This window comes from Enhydra lutris, unplaced genomic scaffold (assembly GCF_002288905.1).
Source record: "Enhydra lutris kenyoni isolate GAN:26980312 unplaced genomic scaffold, ASM228890v2 scaffoldscaffold37, whole genome shotgun sequence".
Taxonomy (NCBI): domain Eukaryota; kingdom Metazoa; phylum Chordata; class Mammalia; order Carnivora; family Mustelidae; genus Enhydra; species Enhydra lutris.
In genome coordinates, this window is record NW_019154121.1 from 30,903,283 (window position 1) to 30,917,963 (window position 14,681).

Here is a 14,681-nt window from a genome sequence, read left to right on the forward strand (position 1 = left end):
GCAGTTAGGAAAAGTCACGCGGTCTTGACGACCTTCATGTCATTAGCAGATGACCGGGGGTGCGGGGCGGTGGTTTCACCTAAAAAGCAATCATAGTAAATAAGGAACGAAAATCACGGAGCTGGAAAGACGTGGCACCCGGCGCGGCAGGAAGGACAGACGAGGAGGCAGCGACCGTGAGGACACAGCAGGGGACTTTATCCCACCTCGACCAGACGGAGACGATGACAGGAAACAGCATTCCGAGCTGCACGTACCGCGGGACAGCCACCGGGTCCAGCGTCCATTTCCTGAGAGCCCCGGCGGGAAAGGGAAGAGAGAGCAGCTGAAAGCGGGTTCGAGGAAACGTTGGCCGAAAACTTGGGAAATTGGTAAAATGCATAAACCTCCAGATTCAAGAAGTCCGCTTCCCTCTGACAGGATTAAACCCCATTCATTGAAGATGCATCGAAATTAAACTTCCGGGAACTGCAGACTAAGGAAAAGTCTGGAAGGCTCGGGAGGGAAACTGAGCAGCGCGGACAAAGGAGCAGAGTTCGCAGGGCCGCGGGTTTCTCATAGAAAACCACAGAGGCCGAGCAAGCAGCCTGACGCCTCCCGGCCCTGGAAGAAAAGGGCGTCAGTCGGCCACAAACCCTACGTCCTCATGAAGCTGTCGCTGAGGAGCGAAGGGAGCACAGAGACACTCTGAGAAGGCAGGTCGAGGCGCACGGTCACTCGCAGACCCGCCCTCCTACAAGGGCCGCAGGAAGTCCTCGGAAGGTCAGGGCGATGAGGCAGGCAGGATCCCTGGGACATCCTCAAGGAAGGCGACAGGGAGCTCGGACACTGGCAGATGCCAGAGCCCTGCCCTTTCGTCGTGAGTTCTCTACATCATCTTTGATGATCAAAACAAAAATTATAGCTCCATTTTACGTTCGGGACCACGATATGTGAGAGTGAGGAAAGGAACGGCCTCTTCGTGGAATCAGGTTTGGCCACTTCATGTGAAGAGGGAGAATGGGTTCCTCTGGCGCATATACTCCCTGATCCCTGCTCCGAAGAGACGAAGAGACGGACTGGCTGAACTAGGACATGGCAAGCTCAAAACCAGATTTGGGGCGAGCACACTGAACTGTGCATCATTCGTCCCATGCCCCTGAGACCACTGCTTGATTGAACGGTATTTAAAATGTACGAGTACTTAAATGTGTGGACAGAGAAATCCCGCTTGCTTAGTTTTCCCTTGATATAGCAATCGTCAAACCCGCAAGTGCATGAATTTATCCCAAGTGATTACAAGGGTGGTGACTTGCTCAATGACGACTACCTCTGCTTACGGTCGTGATGTTAAAAACCGTTACCCAATAAGCCATGGCTCCACAGGGCACACGCCAGAAGGTCTCGTTCTGCATGCGAAGTGGCTCGGGACCTTCTTTGTTGCTGGGAGCAGGAGCACTGCCTTTGCCTTTCACGCTGTGTTTCAACAACCATCCGAAATCAGACGGAAAGGGAGTGGGCTCTGTGAGCCGGCAGCCGAGCAGCCGAGATGCGGCAGCAAATGCAAGAGGAAATAGTCGGGGGCATCAACAGACACCAGGGAGGCAGCCTGAAACCCAGCGCCCACTCGCTGGGTGGATGGCGGCAGAGGGACGGCCCTGTCCTCGGGAGCCTATGGTCTTGTGATGAGGATACTCCTTCCTTCATGGGGCCACCCCGCTCACCCTCTCAGACTACGGTTTGGCCATTTCAGGGCTCTTCCTCCAAGGGGCAGCCTCGGGGGGCATCCTGGGGAGGCTGGAGTGGTCTCTACTCCTCTCTTTCTGGGTCCTGCAGATGGCCATCACCCCACAACCTCTCAGACTTCTGCGAGGTCGGGGTTCCATGAACCCCTGACTTGACAGTGTGGCTGGGCCCTGCAGCATGAGTCCCTGACCACTCACCTGCCTCCATCTCAGGTCCTGCTTCCAGCCCTGCCTCTCCCTCAGGGATCCTGGCTCCACAGAGTCTAGAGAGTGGCCTCCACCGGGTGCCAGGCGTCTGCTGTGAAAGAGAGAAGCTTGACCACAAGGAGGGGCGTTCTCATCGGAAGGCTCTACTGCAGTCAGGGGTCTCCTTCCAGCCCGTGAGTGGGGGACCGGCATTGCCCTCCAGCACCCCATCCGACATCCATAATAACAATACAAAGAGCATGGGTCTGTCCCTCACCCAGAGTCAGCTCTAGGTCATCTGCTGAAATCAAGTTTCTGAACCGTAAAGCTCAGGGCAAGAGCCCGAACATTGAAAAATATACTGAATTAATGAGTCTGACCCTGGAAGACCCTTCTGTGGAGAAACGCTCTCTTGACTGAGGCCCAGTGAGACCAAGCGCAGGGTAGGAGCCGGGCCTCAGTCGTGTGAAAGCTCAAGGGGAACAAGCACAGGCCATCGAAGGGAGGCCGTCTGCTGGGGTCGCAATTGCCCCCCGCTGGGGAATCCTGGGGCTCCAGGAGTCTGGGCCCCTGCGGTCTCCCTTGACCACACAATGTGAAGTGTGGTGGCTGCACAGAGAGGCCTGTCCCCATCGGCCCCAGCTGCCATCTGCCGGCACGTGGGACTCTCTCTGCACCCACTTGCATGTGGATGTCATGCCACGTGCAAAAAAATCCTAAATTCAGGTTTTAGAGAAAATTCTGAATTCAGAGAAAAAAACAGAATCCAGGATACCAGGAGCTCCTCTGGCAAAGTAGAAGGGACAGTTGTGGAAGTGTTAATATTTATACTGCCTCGAGACGACATTTCAAATGCAAGTTCCTACGTAATTGTGAGATACACACAAAAATAGAGGAATTATTATATTTCTGTCATAATTTGCTACTTGACCAAAATAAACCAATAAGATAAATAAATACGGCCTCTTTTGCCCAACTGACTAATATGACCTGAACAGAAATAAAATATTAGATGAGCTGCCAACGCCAAGTTTAGATTCGCAACAGAATCTCAGCGTTCTGTTTCGATATAATTAACGTGATGATTTAATGTGTTTTTCGCTCAGAATCATCATGAGGAGTTTTTTTTTGTGATAGCGTAGAAATGAACACACACTCATCCCAGCATCAGAGGAATAAAAGGTTGTTGTATTTTTGAGTGCTGTTGACAGAGCCATCCATCTTGCACGGCGCAGGAGAAGGGAGTGTTGTTCTTCCGATCGGTCACAGTCATTATTTAACATGGGGCTACAGCCACGGTCTTCATTAATATATTAACCTACGGCTCAGACAGGTCCTGCAGTGAACCAACCGAGGACTCCTCGGGACGGGTCTACACCTCGGGGCTTGGAAAGATTGACTATTGGAAACACTGACCTCAGGGGTGAGCATAATGCTGGCTGTGGATGGAAGCAGCCCTCCAGCAAGCAAGGAGGAGGCCGCCCCGGCGTGAGAGAGGGCCGGGTAAAAACATACACCACACAACCCTGTCACGCAGCACCCTGCAGCTTCAGAAAGGAGGGGTAAACCCACTTATATCTGCCCCGCCTCGGCCTCGGCTCATTCCGTGCCAGCCCCGCCAGCCTCCGGGCCTTTGCACAGACCGCACTTCCGCTCTTCCCTGGGCAACACTTCCTTTAGGGAAACAAGGAGGAGAAAGGTCATGACCCACGTGACCTCGAGGAGGCCTTCTCTTGCCGCGCTCTAACGGTCGATCGAAGCCCCCACGCCCAAGCTGTCCCTTCAGTGCTTCGCTTGGGCCACAGGATGTGGCACTGACATGCAATATCTTACTTTTCTTGGTTTTCATTTTTCTTCCTGAAAAGGTGAGTTCCATAAAGGCAGGAGGCTGAGGGAGGACCCAAGCAGGAAACAGAGGCGGATCTTTTATTGGTTTCATTGAGGACAGTTTATTAAAAGAGCCATTTCCCAAGATGTGGATGGAGGCAGGGAAGGCTGGGGTGAGGCAGCACCCCAGGGCAGGGACTCAGTCTGGAGGGAGATGTTTGTGGGAAGGAGAGCTGGAGGGGGGCCGCCTGACCTTCAGTTCGGGGAAGTCCGGCCAGTGCTAACTGCCCCATGGTGAGGGAGCCTGGATCCTATACGCCCTCTCCCCAGTTCCACAGCCGCTCCTCATTGCCCGCCCTCACCAGAAACCAGAGGGGGGGTGGCTCCACCGAATCAGCCTTCCAGGCCACAAAACAAAGGGCAAAGGGTGGAGGGGCATCTGCAAGTGACACAGAAGGCAAGTCAGCTTTGCCTGCTGCTGAATTCGCACCGCTCCTGGCGCGTAGGAAGTGCGAGTATCCTGGGGCCGCTGTTACAAAGGACCGCACACTGGGGGCTTACAATAGAAGAAACACATTCTCTCATGGTTCTGCTGGCCAGAAGACTGAAATGAAAATGTCAGCAAGGCCGCACTCCCTCGGAATACTCTAGAAGAGAAAATGACCTGTGTGGCTCTGCTAGCTCCTGGTGGATGCAGACACCTCTTGGCATTCCTTCTCTTGTAAATGTGCCCCTCCAGTTGTGGCCTCTGTCTCCACATGGCCATCTCCCTGTTGTGTCTGCCTCCGTGTCTGTCCTTATAAGGACACCAGACAAGGGCCCATCCTAACTGAGCATGACCTCAACTTGATGACATGTGGGAAGATCCTATTTCCAAATAAGGTTGCCTTTTGCAGGTTTAAGACTTCAACACAATCCAACCCGTAATGTGAGTACTCAATGGATCCGTGCGTGAACTGCACTCTCCTGAGAATAAAAAAGAAAGGGGAAGTGAAGTTTGGAGGAAACTCGACCAGGTCCCTACAGGGTCTCATTCCATTTTGTGTTGTTTTTTTCTTTTCTTGATGTGATGTCAGACTGTGGGCAGCAGTAAATCTCCAAGAGAAGCCAAAGGCCAGGATTTAGTGTCAGAAAGAAATCCTAAAAAAAATTTTTTTAATCAAAATCCCAAGGAGCTAGAAGCAGGAAAGGTGGGGTACAGTCCAGGGAGAGGACCAGGAGACATTCAGAGCTCAGGAGATGGCATTCGGGATGGGAGAGGCTGATGTCACCCCCATGCCCCGGCATGCGGGGCCAGAGACCAGCCTCACCTAGGAGGGCTCTTTTCTAAGAAATGGGATGGCTCCCAGATAATTACCGAGCAACCTGGCACGCCCACCCACCCTACGGCGAAGCCCAGCAGGGATAAGCCTCAACAGGGATGCGAAGCCTTCTCTCAACACACCAGTGCCTCCTTCCTGGCTTGAAGGTCTGCAGAGAATGGCTGGACATTTCCAGGGAACCAGAAATAGGAATGAGAGAGAGCAGGATACAGGGAAGGGGGAACCAAGAAACCATATGTACCTATGGTCCCAATTCAATTAAAAAAAAAAACACACACACACAGTGTGGGGTGCATGGCTGGCTAGTCAGAAGAGCGTGTGACTCTTGGTCTCTCCGTCATGAGTCTGAGCCCCAATCTGGGGCACCTCCATGTGTTTCCAGATGAGTGTGTTCATGTAGTGAGAGCACATGCAGTGGTGTTTTCTCACTGTTTTAATTAGCTTTCCCTCATGACATAGGACGTGGAGCACATTCTCACGAGCTTGGTTGTCATCTCCGCATCTTCTTTGATTAGGTGTCTGTTCAGAACTTTGCCTCACTCTCTGGCATGGCCCACCGCAGAGTGGGAGTCTAGTTTTAATGAGTCCTTTCATGGACCGTGTCTCTGCTGCTGTATCTACGAAGGGACCGCCACAGCCAGGGTTGTCTCCGTTCTCTACTAAGACATCTAACAGCAGTTTCATAGTGGGGTGTGTGTGTGTGTGTGTGTGTGTTTAAGATTTTATTTATTTGACAGAGAGACACAACGAGAGAGGGAACAGAAGCAGGGGGAGTCAGGGAGGGAGAAGCAGGCTTCTCAGCTCAGACTGAGCCACCCTGGCACCCCAGCATTGCGGGTTTTACCTTTAGGTCTAGAATCCATCTTGAATCAATTAGCTTCTCATGGTATTTGTATTATAGATAACTGAAAGTTAAAATTGATAAGGATACAAAACCACAATGAGATACCACCTCACACCGTCAGGATGGCTAAAATTAACAATGCTAGAAACAACAGATGTTGGCAAGGATGTGGAGAAAGGGGAACCCTCCTACACTGTTGGCAGGAATGCAAGCTGGTGCAGCCACTCTGGAAAACAGCATGGAGGTTCCTCAAAAAGTTGAAAATAGAGCTGCCCTATGACCCAGCAATACTACTGGTTGTTTACCCAAAGTATACAAAAATACAGATTCGAAAGAGTACATGCACCCCAATATTTGTAGCAGCATTGTCAACAATAGCTGAACTATGGAGAGGGCCCAAATGTCCATCGACTGATGAGCAGAGAAAGATGTGGTGTATACAGACAGTGGAATACTACTTAGTCGTCAAAAAATGAAATCTTGCCATTTGCAGCAACATGATTGGACCTTGAGGGTGCTAAATTAAGTGAAACAAGTCAGTCAGAGAAAGACAAATACCATATGATCTCACTCATGTGTGGAATTTAAGAAAGAAAACAGATGAGAATATGGGAAGGGAGGGGAAAAAATGGATAGAGAAACAAACCATAAGAGACTCCTAATGATAGAGAACATGCTGAGGGTTGATGGGGGAGAGGGTAGGGATGGGCTACATGGGGGATGGGGATCAAGGAGGACACCTGTTAGGACGAGTGCTGGGTGTTGCATGTAAGGGATGAATCACTGAGTTCTACCCCAGAAGCCAATAGCGCACTGTATGTTAACTAAAAAATTTTAAGTTAAAAAAAATAGAGAAAAATAAATAAGTAAAATTGATAAGGTTAGCTAAGATCTCAAAGAGGTATCAGGACCGACCCCTGTTTCCACAATAGCCAAGTTTTCACAATAGCCAAGATAGGGAAACAGCCTAAATGGTCATCAGTAAGTGAACAAATAAAGAAAACGGGATGTAGACATACAGTCGGACCTTATTCGATCTTACAACAGAATATATGTTACCTCCTGACACCTGCTACAACACAGATGTGCCTGGAGGACACTGCGCCAGCGAAATAAGCCAGACACAAAAGGACAAATGCCGTGTGATCCCACTAACGTGAGGAATCCAAAAGAGTCACACTCGTAAAAGCAGAGAGTAGAATGAGAGTTGCCAGGGAGAAGGGGAAGGGAGAAATGTGCAGTTGTTCAGTGAGTATAAAGTTTTGGTTATGCAAGTTAAATAATTTCTAGAGGGACGCCTCCTGGGGGGCTCAGTCGGTTAAGCATCGGTCGCTCAGGTCATAATCCCAGAGTCCTGGGATCCAGCCCCGCACTGGGCTCTCTGCTCAGCAGGGAGTCTGCTCCTCCCTCTCCCTGCCACTCCCCTGCTGTGTTCTCTCTCTCTCTCTCTCTCTCTCTCTCTCTCTCTCTCTGTCAAATAACTAAACAAAATCTTTAAAAATAAATAAGTAACTTCTAGAAATCTCTGTACAACATAGCGCGTACAGTTAGCAATTCTGTACTGTATACTTTAAAATGAGTTCAGAGTGCAGATCCCGGGCACGTGGGTGGCTCAGTCATTAAGCGTCTGCCTTCGGCTTAGGTCCTGATTCTGGGGTCCTGGGATGGAGTCCGGCACTGGGTTCCCTGCTTAGTGGGGAGTCTGCTTCTCCCTCTCCCTCTGCCCATCTCTGCCGCACCTCCTCTCCCTCTCTCTCTCTCAAATAAATAAACTCTTTTTTAAAAAAAAGAAAGAAAGAAAGATGCGTAGATCTCATGTCAAATATTCTTACCAGGCAAGGGGTGGGGGAGGGGGCACGAGGAAAGTTTTGGAGATGACGGATAAGATTTTTACCTTGATTGCGCTGAATGTATTATAGGTACACACCCAAACTCATCGTATTATATACATTAAATATGTTCATTTTTAATATATCAGTTGTATGTTAAGTTATTTTTTGAGAAGAAATTGATGTGCCTTACATATCAACGAACCAAGTATTGGTATTCAGACAACAAGGCCAAGGTTGTGCTCTTAATGTGAAAAACCCTCATTTAGGGATGCCTGCGTGGCTCAGTGAGTTAAGCCTCTGCCTGCAGCTCAGGTCATGATCCCAGGGTCCTGGGATCGAGCCCCGCATCAAGCTCCCTGCTCGGCGGGAAGCCTGCTTCTCCCTCTCCCACTCCCCCTGCTTGTGTTCCCTCTCTCACTGTCTCTCTCTCTGTAAAATAAATAAGTAAATTCTTTTAAAAAGAAAAAGAAACTATACCCTAATTCAAACCATATACAGAAAATTTGGATCTAAAACAAAAGAAAAGAAACCCGATTTACATTGCCATCCTCAGGAAGGACAGCCAGGTCCTCCCGTAAACTAGGACTATTGCGGGCCCAAGGTATTTTTCAAAAAGCACCTGGAGGTTTATTTAAATTCCTCAACAAGTACCAGTAACACCGTTAATGGGACCAGTAACATCCCAGAACGTAGAGCCCCAGATACCGGTCACAAGCAGGAGGTTGGACCCCGAGTTCAGCCTTGTATTCTTATCTCATCGAAGTCCCGTTGCAGAAAGCTCTTAGGACCGCTCTGCTGCCGTGAAAGGACTCAGCAAGTCTTCTGGGAATGAACACTTGGGCCCCCAAGTGATCGGCTAAGTTAAGCTGTTTAACACACTCACTTAGCAGGATCAAGCCAGACGCTGGAGTCAGTCGGACGAGAGCGACTATGCTGTCGTCGGCCGCGAGGCCACTGGGCTGTGTCTTGATCGCAGCTGCCCGGTACCTCCAGGGGCTCCCGAGGCCCTGGGGGGACACCGCAGTGGCTGGTGCGTTGGCAACAAAAAGGACCACCTCCTGTCTAATGCTCTTCAGAGGCCATGGGACCAGATAGGTGAGGAACTATTCTAAAATCTTTACGTGCGAGGCAGTGGGAAAAAGAGCCATCCTGACATAATTAAACGTGCACTTTTCTGTCAGAAGACCATTCTGGCCCACTCTGGTTTTCCCAGTGACATTATGATAAAGGCAAAAGGTGCATTAAAAGCTTTGGATCTATACTGAGGTCGTAAAATCTCGCACATAGACAGTTCCTGTCTCGGGAGTCATATGGCAGAAACAGACCACTAAAAGCTGCAGAAAGTTCTCTAGCAGCTACCTCCGGCTGCTCTCGGGAGCCCAGGGAACGCTCGCCCGTTGAACGCTGAAGCCTGCCCGTGATGCTATATTAAAGATACACTTTACTCAAACAAAAGAATTTGTTTTCTATTTATTCTCTTGGAAAAAATGAATTGAGAAATGAAATATCAGACCTGCCTCATTTTTCAGGATGAAATTCTGATGAGCCTCTGGGTCGACACCAAGCCCGGAGAGATGGCCTCGCCTGGAGCTGTTGCATCTCGAGTTGTGGGGGTTCAGCTTGACAAAACTCTAGGGGCGGGACAGAGTTTGTCATGAGGAAAATGTCTTCATCATGGCAAAGTGACCGTGCCAAAAAGAAAGCAAAATGAGGAAATGTGTGTTGGGGTGGACGGTCACCCCTGAAGTCCTGGACAGTTGGGCCTCGGAAGGACAGACTATATGCCGGCTGCCCCAGGGTGAGGGGACTCTCAGAGCCACACTCCATCCCCGCAATAGGAAGGACCATTTTCCTGGCAACAGAAAGATTCATCATACATTTCACAAAGGAGACACAAAGTTCGGTAATGCGAGACCTTGATTTACAATGGCCTCCTGATTTATAGTTGTGTATTTTTAAACTATGCTATTTAAAACACAGCTAATTTAAAAGCTAGCGTGTAGGCACCATCTGATTCTTGCTAAAGATTTACTCTGCGCTAATACGAAAATTATTCTGTCTACGTTATTCCCACTTCTCCCACACCAAGTTCCAACCTCCAATAAAATTGCTTGTCGGGTGATAGATATTGGTTTCCTCAGGGTAGTTACTCTCTCTTTGTCTTTTTATTCCACCCCCCCCCCCAAATACAGTTCAAACACTACAGACACAGCATACGAAAGATGCTTCCTAGCAGCAGCTCTCTGGTGAGTAAAGCAGCGAGTGTTTTTAAAAGGGCCCTTCCCGCTGGCATGACCAGCCTCTGCAAAATCCGTGTTTCGGTCAGAGGGTAGACAGACACAACAACACCGTCCTCTTGCGGATACGGACACTGCCTGCCCACCCTGCCCAGTGAAGCGAGGAGGGCCAACCAGCCCCCTGTTCCAGCTTTGTACCCTCATCCTGCTGCCTCTGGGATCATAGGGACTTTAAAAAGCCTGGGAAGGGGCCTGCCTCATGGCAAACATGCCATAAATGTTAGCCATCCTCATTAACACAGAAACGTGAAATTCTATCCAAGCTCATTATTGTTAGTACAATTTTGAAATAGATTTCTGTTTCAATTCTGCTCAAATTCTCCGAAGAAGTGCATATGTTGCAACTTCGGTTGTAACCCAATCAAAGTGAGCCCACAATCTCCCACAGGAAACTTGAACCCCAAATCACCAGGCCAGGGATCCCAACTCAGTTGCTGTAAAATTTTCAAACATCTCCACTTCAAGCAACCAGCAAACAGGTGCTTGCTAAAGACGTTTATGCCAGGCACTGAGAAATCAAAAAAGCGTGACCCTGGTCCCCTTCCTTGGATAAAACCATAGGAACCAGCCACCAGCCACCATGAAGCCTTGACGGTCAGGAGGAATGCTCCAAGAGAGGGTGTGGGGCCTTCTGAGCGAGAGGACCCAAGGTCAATCTCAAAACAGAGGTCGTGTGTGGCTAGCTGCATGAAAAGGCGTACCTGGGAGAAAGGGCAGGGGGAGGCTGGATAGTAAGCTGGGGGGCACGTCGCTACTTTTGGGGATGTCTGGGCGGGATGGTACAGCCGCGCCGCTGGCCTCCAGGGACTCCAGCCTCGGCCTCTGGAGCACATCTCCTGCGACCCGCATGAGCTGTCACCTTCACAGCCCCCCCACCCCCGACGCAGCGAGGATGGAGAAGACCATGCTTACACCGAGTCTGGGATCTGAGCAATATTAAAGGGTTGGTGATTTCAGCCAGCGATGATACTAAGTAGGATTTTAGGCTAATTGAAAAATCTATTTCAAAATTCAAATGATGATGAGCTAGCTCTAGTGCGAGCAAGACACGGCATAAGCAAGACCAAAGAGCCGTGGAGAAAATGGAGTTTTATAAGTCCACGTAAAAACGGACGTCCTCAGTCTGTCCTGGCCCAGAGCACAGTAAACATCAGGACAGACCATCTCACGCAGGGATGCTGATGGGAAAAGCACACGTCCAAGATTGCCCTGCGTGGACACAAGCCTGCCTGATGACCAAGCCTTGCACGGAAGCAGCAAAGCAATTTCGCTCCTGAAAAGAGTGAGAAATCCTGCAGAACTAGTGAAACAGGCAGAACAATGACCAAGAAGGTGAAGGCCCCACGAGGAGACCGTAACTGCCTTAATTCAAGGGCATTTAGGCAATGCTGCAAAGGAGGGGAGCGTCTCTAGACGGGAGGAAGCCGCTGAGAGGGGAGCACGTACAGAAAGAGCAGGAAGGAGTAATGAAATCTAATGGCGCATCTGAAATAGAGCCAGAAGCAGACAGCGCTTTACTGACCGCGGGGCCCGTACCCGGGGACGAAGGTTTCCTAAGGACTTCGGTAATCAGGAATGAGATTGATCACCAAAATGAAAGCCATGGCATTAATAATGAAGGGATCAATGACAGACAAATATATTTACAGACCATCGCCTCGGCCTGAAGACGGCAAAGGCCCAGCTGCATCACGGCTTTCAGATTTATTTATAGATCAGTGTCTCCGTGTGACAAACAGTCGGCTTGTGAACGAAAACACTGAAGATCACAACAGACAACTACGACTCTGTTCCTTTTCTTTATTGCACGAGAGATGTCAGCGCAGGTCTGTGCCTCAGGGACAACTCCTTAGTCCTCCGGAGAGTGGTGTGCGAGGGCGGGCACCCTACGGCCGACCTCTACCAGACACAACACTCAAGGCCCGTGCACGCTCGTCTAAGAGCCAAGGTGCCCTGGCGCTCCTCCCACGGAAATGTCCTTCTCCACGTCTGACCTGCCCCTGGGGGCTGCGGCCGAACGCCGCCCGAGTGCCGTCAAGAGGGAGACCGGACCTTGCGGCTCCGGACCCAGACTTTCCGTAGCTGATTAACGTAGCGAGGGAAAGACTCTCAAAGTTCTTTTTTGCCCCGGTGTGACTGCACCTGGGCGTTCCAACAAATACTTGAGTGGCCACTGCCAGCCAGGAGCAGAAGCAGGTCTGGGGCCCACACATGGCTGCCACAAGCAGAAGACAGAAGCCGAGCTGTCTGGCTGGGGAGACAGAGGGGAGCGGTCAAGGGAAGCAGGAGGCTGTGTCTGGGCGAAGCAGGGGGGTGATCGTGCAGAAGGGGCACTTCCAGCCAGAGGGCAGTCAAGGAGGTACGAGACGGAGTGAACTGCCAAACCAGGACACGTGCAGAAGGGAGACCAGTGGGGGGCACGGGGGCAGGGACCCAAGTGGGCTGGAAGGCTTTGAACTTGGTTCTTCCAGGAGCCACGAAAGATCATCCGCGGGAGAACGGCAAGGGGAGACTCAGGGTGAGACTGAGCACTCTGGCAGCCCATGGACTGGAGAGAGCCAAAGGCAGGAGATGCCCAGGGCAGGGGCCACCAGGATGGAGAGGAGGAGACTCTCGTCTGGCTGAATGTTCTCCGGCAGGGCACCAGTGTGGATGCTGGGGAAGACGTCTGGGCTGGGATTCAGCAGGCCGGGTGGTGAAGGAGGCAGAAGAAGGGGCGTGTGTGTGACCTCGCAGCCAAGGGCCACCGACAAGGTCACCCACAAGATGGCGAAGATGAAACCCCAGAGGAGCTGTGAAGGAGAGGCTACGGGGACAGGGGCTCACTCCCACAACTGCAGCACAAACGGGCACAGCTCTGGGGTCACAAATGTGGCATTATCAATGCATTCCAAAAATACCTGTATCCAGTTCCTGGAAGCAACTTCCAGGATGATGGTGGTGCGGAGCCTGTGCCCAAGCCCTGCAGACACACACAAGACGTGTGCTAGGGTGTTTGTTAGGAGAGCAAGAGCTGGGTTTTCAAAAGGAAACCATGAATATTCTTCATTAGCACCCGGCTACGAGAGAGGAGCCCATCAAGCCACGGGAAAGAGTGGTGGATCCCAAATCAGGCCTCTCCGATGCCCAGGGTCATCCTGGGGGCTGTGGAACGCAGATTCTAACTCAGGGGGTCTGGGGGCGACTCCGGTGCTGTGTTCCCTGTAGGCTTCTGCTCAGCAGCGGTCAGGCCCCAAGCCGCTGACGTGAAAAGAAACCTAAGCTGTATCTCTCATAGATTGCAAGACAATAGATCCTGTTTTGGTAAAAGATAATAATCACTATCATCACCATCATAATGCAAGTTAGTCTACACGTTGGACATCCAGAAGGATACACATTCCCGGAGAAAAGCACACGGAGAACGTCCCTCTTACGTTACATGTGTAACCACGATGCTTCCGGTCTGGGGCGCCTGGGGGCTCCATCAGGCGAGCGTCCACCTGCAGCTCAGGTCCGGATCCCAGGGTCCTGGGATCGAACCCCGCATTGGGTTCCCTGCTCAGCGGGGAGCCTGTTTCCTCTCCCATTCCCCCTGCTTGTGCTGTCTCTCTCTCTGTCAAATAAATAAAATCTTAAAAAAAAAAAAAAGTCTTCCATTTTTTATGATGAGCTGGAATAATTTTGCATCAGAAAAAAAAAATTTTTTTAATTTTACTTATTCGACAGAGAGAGCGAGAGACCACAAGTAGGCAGAGAGGCAGGCAGAGAGAGGAGAAGCAGGCTCCCTGCTGAGCAGAGAGCCCGATGCGGGGCTCGATCCCAGGACCCTGAGATCATGACCTGAGCCCAAGGCAGAGGCTCAATCCACTGAGCCACCCAGGTGCCCCAGAAAAAAAATTTTTAATCAACATGTGCATTGAAACAAAAAAAAAGTTTGTGAGCCTAAGTGTTATGGACAGAATATTTGCGCCCCCCCCACAAATTCACATGTTCAAGTCCTCACCCCCAGTGTGGTAGTGTCTGGAGGGGGGACCTCGGAAGGTGGGTAGGGCAGGAGGGTGGAGCCCCAGGCTGGGATTAGAGCTTTAATAGAAGGGACCCCAAGCCCTTCCTCATCCTTCCACCAAGTGCGGACAGAGCGAGATGTCATTGGTGACCAGTTAGGGGGTCTCACAAGACACTGAGACTACTAGCACCCCGACCTTGGACCTTCAGCATCTGGCACTGTGAGAGATAAACGTGTGCTGTTCAGGCCCCGTCTGTGGCGTTCTGTCACAGTCGGACAAAGACACAGTTAAAGGCTACGCTTCAAGTCGTATCTCACATTACTGTTAATAGATCATTCATGCTATTACTTGTATAAAGCTCTCAGGCAAAGCCCAACCCGCAATTCTTTCCAGGCTGGGGGACAAGTGTGTGACGCAGCGGCCTCACATCTGCCCTTCCATTCTGACCCTCCTCGGTCAGCCCTGCAGGCAGGTGGGTGAGCTTTTCACCATGCAAATCTCTTTCGGCAACCCCCCACCCACCAAACACTGAGACCCTCGGCTCTCCCTAAAGCATTCCCCTGGTTTCCTTGTGCTCCCAGAATGAAAACGCAGCGGGGGCTGCCAAACCTGTCACACCTGGCCCTGCCCCACACCCAGCTCGTTTTGTGCACGAGCCTA